Source organism: Bos javanicus, chromosome 1 (assembly GCF_032452875.1).
Source record: "Bos javanicus breed banteng chromosome 1, ARS-OSU_banteng_1.0, whole genome shotgun sequence".
NCBI lineage: Eukaryota > Metazoa > Chordata > Mammalia > Artiodactyla > Bovidae > Bos > Bos javanicus.
The window spans coordinates 105,509,872-105,521,660 of record NC_083868.1 but is presented as its reverse complement, the minus strand read 5'-3'; the positions used below and the strand labels follow the sequence as shown (position 1 = coordinate 105,521,660).

General features: G+C 35.5%; 1 pseudogene; it reads right to left on the bottom strand.

Moving 5' to 3' along the window:
• Positions 1 to 9,225: 9,225 nt before the first annotated feature.
• Positions 9,226 to 9,323, bottom strand: LOC133255079 (U6 spliceosomal RNA; annotated as a pseudogene).
• Between the last annotated feature and the right edge of the window lie 2,466 nt (positions 9,324 to 11,789).

The following is an 11,789-nucleotide window of genomic DNA, read 5'->3' as shown; positions in this document are numbered from 1 at the left end:
AGTTGGACTGTGAAGAAGGCTGAGAGCCGAAGAATTGATGCTTTTGAACTGTGGTGTTGGAGAAGACTCTTGAGAGTCCCTTGGACTGCAAGGAGATCCAAGCAGTCCATTCTGAAGGAGATCAGCCCTGGGATTTCTTTGGAAGAAATGATGCTAAAGCTGAAACTCCAGTACTTTGGCCACCTCATGCGAAGAGTTGACTCATTGGAAAAGACTGTGATGCTGGGAGGGATTGGAGGCAAGAGGAGAAGGGGACGACAGAGGATGAGATGGCTGGATGGCATCACTGACTTGATGGATGTGAGTCTGAGTGAACTCCGGGAGTTGGTGATGGACAGGGAGGCCTGGCGTGCTACGATTCATGGTGTCGCAAACAGTCGGACACAACTGAGCAACTGAACTGAACTGATGCTCATATCAGAGTATGAGATTACCTGTCATCCCCTGTTTTACATTTTTCAGGATTAGATTTAAAATTTTTTGTTCACCTGACTACCATTGAAGCTCAGTATTTTCCATATGTCTATTTGGTCATTTGAATTTCTTTTTTTTTTTTTTTTTTTGTTGGAAGATTTTTTATTACAGTTTCAATTTCAGCACTTGTGAATGGTCTGTTCATATTTTCTATTGCTTCCTGGTTCAGGCTTGGAAGGTTGTACTTTTCTAAACATTTGTCCATTTCTTTGAGGTTGTCCATTTTATTGGCATATAGTTGCTTGTAGTAGTCTCTTATGATCCCTTGTATTTTTGTGGTGTCACTGGTAATTTCCCCTTTCTTCATTTCTAATTTTATTGATTTGAGCCTTCTCACTTTTTTTCTGAATGAGTCTGGCTAGTGTGGCACTAATGGCAAAGAACCCACCTACAAATGCAGGAGATATAAGAGACGTGGATTCCATCCTTGGGTTGGGAAGATCCCCTGGAGATCTTGGGGCAACTCATTCCAGGGTTCTTGCCTGGAGAATCCCATGGACAAAAGAGCCTGGCAGGCTACAGTCCATAGGGTAGCAAAGAGTCAGACACAACTGAAGTGATTTAACACAATGGTTAACCTATTTTGTTTATCTTCTCGAAGAAGCAGCTTGTAGTTTTATTGCTCTTTGCTACTGTTTTCTTCATTTCTTCTTCATTTATTTCTATAATTTCTTTGCTTCTACTAACTTTGAGGATTTTTGGGGAGCGGGGAGGGGTTGTTGTTCTTTCTCTAATTGCTTTAGGTGTAAGGTTAGGTTGTTTGAATCTTTTTCATGTTTCTTGAGGTAGGATTGTATTGCCATTAACTTCCCTCTTAGCACTGCTTTTGCTGCATCTCATAGGTTTTGGGTTGAATTTCTTTTAAAAATCACTTTGCGTAAAAACTTTTTCTTGGGCTGTTGTCTTTGTGTTATTATTTTCATAAATTCTTTATAGTCTATATTTATATTTGTTTCTGCTTATATGACTTAGAGCTATTTTTTCATAGTCTTTAGTATGTCTTGGCATTATTTTAAAAATAGTAATGTCTAGTTTTACAACTTTTACTGGATGGTTTGCTTAAGAAATCCACTTGCAAGACTTCTGGTTTAGTGGTAAGGGCCTAAAGTCAGCTTTTACTCATTCTCCTGAAAAACATGCAGAATATTGAGAAATAAATTCTTTCTGTACTTCATTCAGTGAAACTAGAACAAAATTGAAACACAGACCAAAATATAGATCAAAATGGAACCAAATAATGGTGAATATCAAGCTGGATGTGCAAGAGGAAGAGAGCATATACTTGTGGTTACAAGCAGAAGATGCAAAGAAAATATTTCAAAATGAGGAACCTATCACAAAATGGAATATCTAAAGCTGTCTTTATAGTGGTGGGAATTGTATGCAGAGATTAGGTTTGGAGTTTCCCTGTGACTAATTGTGACTGAAAAAGAAACAACAGAGACTGACTACAGTTTTAAAACATAGTCTGTCAATAGGGATGGGTACAGAAGGTACACTGTAGTCTGAGAAAAGTTAAAGGTTGAAAGAACATACGCAAAACTGGGCCATAATGGGAATTCCAATCAAAAGGAAAGTGAGATCTGCCCTACACCATGAATCTCATGCAGATAGCTTGAGAGGAAGAACTTGCCTCCTAAAATGGTGAGTTAAAAAAAAAAAAAAAACTGTCACAGGATACAGTCAAAGATATAAGAAAAATGAGTAAAGAAACAGTAGCAACATTTGATGAATGAAAAGTATCACTCCACAGAGATATACTACTACCAAGCTAATAGAAATTGTGGTCAAACACTTCTTAATTAAACAATTGCATATATGAAATAGCTGAGTCTATGAAATGAGAGATTTAAGTATATATGGAAGAAAGGGATGATGAGACAAAAGAAAAGATAAAATTTTAGCTGGCAGAAATCAAGTGAGGGAAAGAAATAAAATAATTACAGAAATAGAAAAATTGGAAGCAGTCTGTTTGGAAGAGAACATAGAGGACAGGAATAAAAGAGTAAGAAGAATAGAAAACTAGGATAGAATTGAGATAGAAAATGATGGATATTGAAGATAAATAAAGGGAATTGGAAACACATGTTTCTCAAAGAAGAGAAATAAGGCAAAACAACCATTTACTAAAACTTTATAGAAATAAATGATGATCTCACAACTTAGAAGGACATGCTATGTCTCTGGAAAAACTGATAAAACAATATCTACAATAACAATAAACAGCTAAGTACATAATTTTTATATAAAATTTATTTTTATATAGGCAAACAATTATTTAAAAAACAAGATTGAAGAAAAGACTGATTTACATTAATTTCAACAAAAGCAAAAATAAAATAGGAATATATTTAATAAGTGTGTAGGATCTAGATGAAGACAATTTTTAAATTCTCTGGAAGGAGCCATAATGACAGAATTAACATAAAATAGGAACATCCATAGTTCTCCAGAGGTAATCTATATACTTTATGCAATCTGTAAAGAAAATGAAGATAACAAAACTACAACCAGCTAATAATAATGTTAATGTAAAAATATTGTAAAGTAAAATAAAAATAATAAAAAAAGGTAAGAAAAAAAATTCAAGATTTATAAGAAAGTACTAGAGATGAATAATGAGAGGAAACTAGGTCTGCTAGATGTTTATATAAAATTGGCATATGAGTAGAGACAGATTGATGGGATCAAATTAAATATATCAGAAGTAGAATCAAATACATACCACTGTTTATTTCATAATTAAAGTAACATTTCAAAACACCAGGGATAAAAGAGTGATGTCAGTACAAGTTTGGGAACAATTGATAGTCATCTGAAAAAAGTGCAAGCTGGATTTATACCTTATTACAAATTAAATCAATATGAATCAAAGATCAATGGTTAAAAAACATTTGGTTAACTTGACCAAGCTATGGGAATGTTAAGGAGTAATAGATGAAGAAAATGTTTCTAAGTACCTCATTAAACTCAGAAAATACAAGTGATAAATTAGACTGCATAAAACATAAAAATTCAGCATAAGGAAGCCCCAATAAATCGAAACCAAAGAATAAACAGGAAAAATTCTTGAAATTCATTTAGCAAAATGATGAGTGTGCCAACTTTCTCAATAAATAAGCATCCCTTTGCATTGATAAGAAAATGACACCATAGAAAAATGAAGAACAAACAGAATTCCTAAAAAAGAAAATATGAAATGTTCTTAAATGAAAAAGATGCTCAACCTAATTAATAAGAGAAGCCGTTGACATATAGCAAAGTGTTTGGTAGTATTCAGTTGGTGAGAATGTGAGGAAACAAACTCATATTATGCTTAAAGAAGTGTGAATTGCATCCCTACAGACTCTGTCTAAAGGGATAGTTAAAATATTTATCAAAAGTATCATAATTATATATCTATATTCACCTGCATACAAAAAGATTGGCAACAGACTGAATCCCATCAGTAGTGGAGTGGTTAAATACATGTAAATATATCTACATAATAAAGTAGTGTGTAAGAATTTTTTCATCTTTGAGGCATAATTGACAATTTTAAGATTTAGAGTGTACATCACATTAATTTTATATGCATATACATTGTGAAAGGATTCCTCTATCTAATTACCACAACCTCTAGAAATTTGTTGAGAATATTTAAGTTCTACTCTTAGCCAATTTCAATTGAATAGTGTTATCAGTGTTATCAACTTAGTCACTATGCTTTCCATTATATCGTCAAATCTTATTCATTTTACAGCTGAAAGTTTGTAGCATTTTACCAACCTCAACTTATTTCCCAACTCCTAGCCTTTGACAACCACTTTCCTATTTTGCTTATGAGTTTTACTATTTTTTAAGGTTCCACATATAAGTGATACCATGCAATATTAGTCTTTCTCTGACTTATTTCACTTAACAGAGCATCCTCAAGTATCTCCATGTTGAAAAAGGCAGAGTTTCCTTCTTTCTCATGACTGAATAAGATTTCATTGTATATATATTCCATATCTTTATTCATTGACAGACACTTAGGTTGTTCTCCATATCTTCACTGCCATTTTGAGTGCTCTGTAGCTTTTAAAAACAGGAATAGATACAAAATAAGTAAAGTAATTCCTCATTTAAAAAAAAAGACTATCTGTAATTTAAAATAGCAGCAATAATCTAACACAAGTAAGTCTTAAAGAAGAAAATAGCAAAGATACTGATATTAGTTTCACCTAGTTTGTTCATCACCTACCTACCACGTTCCACACCCAGCCTCTGTCAACCACAAATCTGTTCAGTGTATCTATGAGTCAATGAATTTTTTTTCTTGATTTCACACACATTTGTCTTCTAGCTTCTTTCACTTAGGCATAATGCCCTCAAAGTCCATCCATGTTGTTGCAAATGGCATGATTTCCTTCTTTTTATGGTAGAATAATACTCTTCTGTATGTATGCATGTACACCATATTTTCCCTATATATTCACCCATTAGTGGATGTTTGTTTCCATGTTTTGGCTATTGTAAATAATGATGCAGTGAACTTGACATGCTTAAATCTTTTTCAAGTTAGTGTTTTCATTTTCTTTAGATAAATACTCAGAAGTGGAATTTCTCAATCATATGATATTTATGCTTTTAATTTTGTGAGGAACTTTCATACTCTTTTCCATAGTAGATGCATCAATTCACATCCCCACCAACAATGTGCAAGGCTTCCCTTTTCACCACATCTTTGCCAAGGTTTGTTGTTTGTTGTCTTTTTGATAACAACCATTTTGACAGGTGGGAGGAGGCATCTCATTGTCATTTTGATTTGCATTTCTCTAATTAGTGTTGTTGAACAACCTTCTCACGGGTCTATGTTTTCTCAGAAAACATTTTAATGATAACTTTTCAGCTTTGGTCTTCTAGGACAAGGCAAGTCATAAAAATCTGAGTCCTCAAACTTAAACTGTGGTTACTAATTCTCTTTGGGGTCTCTCTCTTCCCTCCCTTTCCCTCTGTCCTTTCTTCCATTTTCTTTTTTACTCTTTTTTTCCTTTCTATTTTTCTTTCCCCTTCTACCTTCATTATTTCCTTTTCACTCAGAGCACCAACATAGAAACTGATTCCCCAACATAGAAACTTCTTTGTCATCCTTTGCTTGATAAATTTATTCTTCCCTAACCCTTGTAGCTCAGTCAGTAAAGAATCTGCCTGCAGTGCAGGAGACCCGGGTTTGATCCCTGGGTTGGGAAGATCCCCTGGAGAAGGAAATGGCAACCCACTCCAGTATCCTTGCCTGCAAAATCTCATGGACAGAGGAGCCTGGTGGGCTGCAGTCCATGGGGTGGCAAAGAGTCGGGCATGACTGAGCGACTAACACTAACCTTTCACTGAGTATGTAGGCCTTTGCATTCCTCACATAAAGTAAGCATTTTGATTCCCTACTTCCTTCTTTCCAAAGGCCATAGATTTGTTCATCTTTCTCTGCAGTAGTTACTCCCAAACATTTCATTACTGCTTGAGGTCTAACGTCACTCTTGTGTTCAGCTTCTACTTAAATTTTGTGGCTCTGGGGACTTTCCTTTCTCTTTTTGAGCTTGGCTTTTCAAAGCATATTTATTCCACCTTAGCCAGTGTTTCCAGGTTTTTGATAGAGCAAGGTCTTAGTTTATCTAGTTTGCCAAACAGTGAAAAGTAGTTGTAAACATGATATCTTTGAAGTGAGCTAATGATGTTAGCTTTGAGTCTAACACTCTAAAACATTTGTGTGTTGTCTTTTTAAAACAGTTGTACTAACTTACCCTTAATGTATTTTGTTCAGCTCTGTTTTAACTTCATATTCCTTGACATTGTGTTTATTTACTCACATTGTTTTGATCTCATATTTAAAGAATCTTGAATTTTAGTTATGTGTTTAGTCTTTTGTTTTAATAATTTGATAAAACCATATAAAATTCAAGCTATAAGCTATATAAAGCTATATAAGCCATATTAAATTCAAGTAGATATCTTGATTCTACTCTGGAAGTGATGCTGCACTGTATTAAACTTTAAGTTCAAGTTGCAGCCTTTTTCTCTTGGAACTATTCATATTCATAACTTTGCTTTATGCCAAAGTACAAGTTTTAATGAGAGAATCTTAATCTGAATTCAGTTCAGTTCAGTTGCTCAGTTGTGTCCGACTCTTTGCGACCCCATGAATTGCAGCACACCAGGCCTCCCTGTCCATCACCAACTCTCGGAGTTTACCCAAACTCATGTGCATCGAGTCGGTGATGCCATCTAGCCATCTCATCTTGTCATCTCCTTCTCCTGCCCCCAATCCCTCCCAGCATCAGGGTCTTTTCCAATGAGTCAACTCTTCGCATGAGGTGGCCAAAGTACTGGAGTTTCAGCTTCAGCATCAGTCCTTTCAGTGAACACCCAGGACTGGTTGGATCTCCTTGCAGTCCAAGGGACTCTCAAGAGTCTTCTCCAGCACCACAGTTCAAAAGCATCAATTCTTTGGCGCTCAGCTTAGCCTAATATTATTAATGTACTCAACTAGAGAGATTTACATAGGGTCAGTTAAAAAGAATAAAACTGTTATATCATGGTGCATAATTTGTAGCTTTTGATAGCACTGGAAAATAACATTAAATCAGTTCCTTAAATATTTCTAAATTTATAACTGTGTTCTATAGTAAAGCTATTTGAATAAGGAAAAATTACTCTTAGTATAAATTCAATGTGTAACAGTCAGATCAGATCAGATCAGATCAGTCACTCAGTCGTGTCCGACTCTTTGCGACCCCATGAATCGCAGCATGCCAGGCCTCCCTGTCCATCACCAACTCCCGGAGTTCACTGAGACTCATGTCCATCGAGTCAGTGATGCCATCCAGCCATCTCATCCTCTGTCATCCCCTTCTCCTCTTGCCTCCAATCCCTCCCAGCATCAGAGTCTTTTCCATTGCAAACTTATATTACACAGTTACACTGACTGTATGTGGGCATTGTTTGAATTATTTTACATACGTTTACTTATTTAGCACACATAACAGCTGCCCCATGAAGCCGATATTATTAATCTTCCAAATTTACAGTTGTGAACACTAAGGATGAAGTAAAGTAGCTTGGTCAAGGTCACCTCGCTATTTAAAGTAGAACTGAGAGGCTTACATTGTCTGTATCCACAGCCTAGCACCTTAACCACATTACATTCTTTTCTTTTCTCTTGTTGAAAAACATATTATCTATAATTTATATGATTTAGACTTTACTGAATATAATGTATTGAACAGGTATAGCCAATTTGAATTCTCAGCCTATTTTTGGAGAAAACTTATATTTATCCTATAGCGAGTTCATGTTCAAACTTGTGATAAAATATCAACTTCCTTAATTCTTTAATGACATCCATATTTTCATTTTACTAAGAGCTTGATAAAACTGTTTCAAAACATGAATTTTAGCTTGGCTTTATTTTTCTTGCTAAGTTTCTTCAAATTTCTTGGTTTGTTTGGATTTTATAAATCCTGTTACTTAGAAAATGTAGATCTAAGAATATATTTTAGATTTATGGGCTTAATATTATAGACTTATAATGAACAGTCAGAGAAGGCAATGGCAACCCACTCCAGTACTCTTGCCTGGGAAATCTCATGGACAGAGGAGCCTGGTAGGCTGCAGTCCATGGGGTCACAAAGAGTCGGACACTTACTGAGCGACTTCACTTTCACTTTTCACTTTCATTCATTGGAGAAGGAAATGGAAACTCACTCCAGTGTTCTTGCCTGGAGAATCCCAGGGACAGGGGAGCCTGGTGGGCTGCAGTCTATGGGGTCTCACAGAGTCGGACAAGACTGAAGTGACTTAGCAGCAGCAGCAGAATGAACAGTAGAGATTATCTTGTATACCCATTTATTTTTAATTAATAGATAAGGCCCAGAGAAATGGACTCTGTATGTAACAGAGCCGGAAACCTCTGTCTTCTGGCTTTTAGCATAAGGAAAAAAAAGAAAAAGCTTTCTTTTAAAATCCCCATAGGAAGGAACGGACTATTGATTTCTGTTCTTTTAACATGGAAACACTTGGTTGTTTCTTTTAGGAAGTTCCAGTTTATTTAGTTGGCCAATGTTTTCCTTAGAATATGCTATCTATTGTTAGAGTGGGCTATAACAAAGGACCTGAAATTCTCAGTGGCTTAATGCCGTTGATTTGATGTTGCTTGCATTATAGTTCAATATTGGGTTGGTGGCTTTATACCAAGTGATCTCTCAGGTGACCTAGCAATATTGCTTCCATCTTGAGGTCATATCTCACCATTTCGTGACTTCTAGGTCACTCTGGCATCATTTTGGCAGAATGAGAAGAAAGAGCGCAGATCATTAATGAGATGTCAGGGAGTTGGGCCCAGAGTTGGCCTTTATCCCTTCCACTCATGTTGCATTGTCCTGCTTGCATGCAGCAGGATTTAGGTATGGTGTATGGTGGTCTTATCATCTTTCCAGGAAGATATTTAAATGATTTGGTAAATTTGTAACATTATTTAAGCTAATGCTTACATTTACAGACCATACTGTATAAAAACTAATTGTATTTTGTGCTTAGATGCTGAGTTGTGTCTGACTCTTGTGACCTCATGGACTATATCCCACCAGATTCCTCTGTCCATTGAAATTCCCAGGCAAACATACTGGAATGGGTTGCAATTTCCTTCTCCAGGGGGTCTTCCAGACCCAGGGATTGATCCCATGTCTTCTGTTTGGCAGGCGAATTCTTTACCATGAGGGTTACTTGGGAAGCCGCCAAAATATGCAGGGCTTCACGAATTTGCCTGTCATCCTTGTACAGGGGCCATGCTAATCTCTGTATCACTCCAGTTTTATAATATGTCCTTTTAGCACTTCAATAATCCTCTGCACTGTGAGATGCTCAGACTCTTAAAGGTGTGCAGAGATGACAGTCATTTTTTCCATCTTACACTCACTGCAAGGGGAATATTTATTATTACTCTTTGAATTCTTTCTGTTTTACTGAAAAATTTCAGTAATTATTAAGGGAAGCATTGGCAACAATAAGATTTTTTAATGGTATAAATCTGATTTTTAAGAGTTTAACAGAACACAGTAGCAGAAGAGATACAAAATAAGCTAAAATACAATGTGATATGCCAAGGGGGTAGTGTTTTCTAAAGAGATTGATTAATAATAAGACCTAGTGGCTGTGCTTGCTTATTCATTCATGCTTTTATATGTGAAATTCTCTCTTGCTGAAAGGAAGATATTTATTAATTTAATTCATAATTACCCAGTGCTATTAGAAGTTAGAAGGAAAAAATTAAATAGGATGTAATCCATGTAGAATCAATATAGAAAGAAAACCCTTGTGGGGTGAAAGTAAAATCATTTGATGATAATTGTACCTTCTAAAAGCAAAACTTTAATGATGAAATTGAAATGGATTAGACATAGAGAACTTTTAAAAGCAGAGATGATTAAAAACAGAGATTAGTAGCTATTACATGTTTCTCCCCAACCCCAATTGGACATAAAGAACTGAGGGTAGATCTGCATACTTTAAATCTTGGTGCTTTGATCATATGTAAAAAGCCCTCAAAAAGATTCTGAGTCAAATTTTAAACTTAGGTCTAACGTAATAATTCAAGCATTCCTTTAGCAATCTCATATTACTATGTGCAAAGTGTAGCTGAAGTTAGATTTTAATTAGCCAGGTATAATAAATTACTATATTTCTGTACATATATATTTTGGATTTTACTTCTCTTTATACTTACAACTATTGTTAATTTTATTGTATAAATGAAAAGGCTATGGTTCAGAGTTCAAATGATTCATGGTTAGTCACAGAATCAAAAAAGAGAAAACTGGGATCAGATATTACACCTCTTAACTGTTAATCTAGTTCTCAGTCTTCTATCTGCAAGTCTAAAATATGAGGAATTTCTATACTTTATCACTGACTGCTCTCATTGGACAATGAATTTATATGGGGGTACCTTTCTTATCATGACTATGCTTTGTAATGATGAACTCAGCTTCATATCAAATGGACCTTATCCAATAATACTAATAATATATTACATGAGTCATATAATGAATATCACTGTATATTATATATGAAAGTTGTTAAGACTAAATCCTAAGAGTTCTCATCACAAGAAAAAAATATTTTAAAAAATTTGTATCTATGTTAGGTAATGGATATTCACCAAACTTACTGTGGTAATCATTTCATGTCTGTAAGTAAAATCATTATGCCATACACTTTAAGCTTAAACAATCAGCCTTGTCTCAAAAGCTGAACAAACCAAAGAAAAGCTTAAAAACAATCATATAAAGACATATTTTTTTTTTCTTTTGCTCAACTGATTGGCCTAACATGCTTTAAAAGAAGTACTCTCATCTTTTTTTACAGCAACATATCAGATATTAGATAATTTGATATTAGATTCACATAGTTCAGTACAGCATCTGAAACACACCAGAAAACTACAGGGCAAACTATTCGTGATGGGACTATCCTACATAATAGGGATAATAATAAACTACAACCTGTATAAAAATGTTTTCCTTTTTATTTTATTTTATTTTTAAACTTGACAATATTGTATTGGTTTTGCCAACATCGAAATGAATCCACCACAGGTACACATGTGTTCCCCATCCTGAACCCTCCGCCCTCCTCCCTCCCCATACCATCCCTCTTGGTCGTTCCAGTGCACCAGCCCCAAGCATCCAGTATTGTGCATCGAACCTGGACTGGCGACTCGTTCCATATATGATATTATACATATTTCAATGCCATTCTCCCAAATCATCCCACCCTCTCCCTCTCCCACAAAGTCCAAAAGACTGTTCTATACATCAGTGTCTCTTTTGCTGTCTTGTATACAGGGTTATTGTTACCATCTTTCTAAATTCCATATATATGCGTTAGTATACTGTATTGGTGTTTTTCTTTCTGGCTTACTTCACTCTGTATAATAGGCTCCAGTTTCCTCCACCTCATTAGAACTGATTCAAATGTATTCTTTTTAATGGCTGAGTAATACTCCATTGTGTATATGTACCACAGCTTTCTTATCCATTCATCTGCTGATGGACATCTAGGTTGCTTCCATGTCCTGGCTATTATAAACAGTGCTGCAATGAACATTGGGGTACACGTGTCTCTTTCCCTTCTGGTTTCCTCAGTGTGTATGCCCAGCAGAGGGATTGCTGGATCATAAGGCAGTTCTATTTCCAGTTTTTTAAGGAATCTCCACACTGTTCTCAATAGTGGCTCTACTAGGTTGCATTCCCACCAACAGTGTAAGAGGGTTCCCTTTTCTCCATACCCTCTCCAGCATT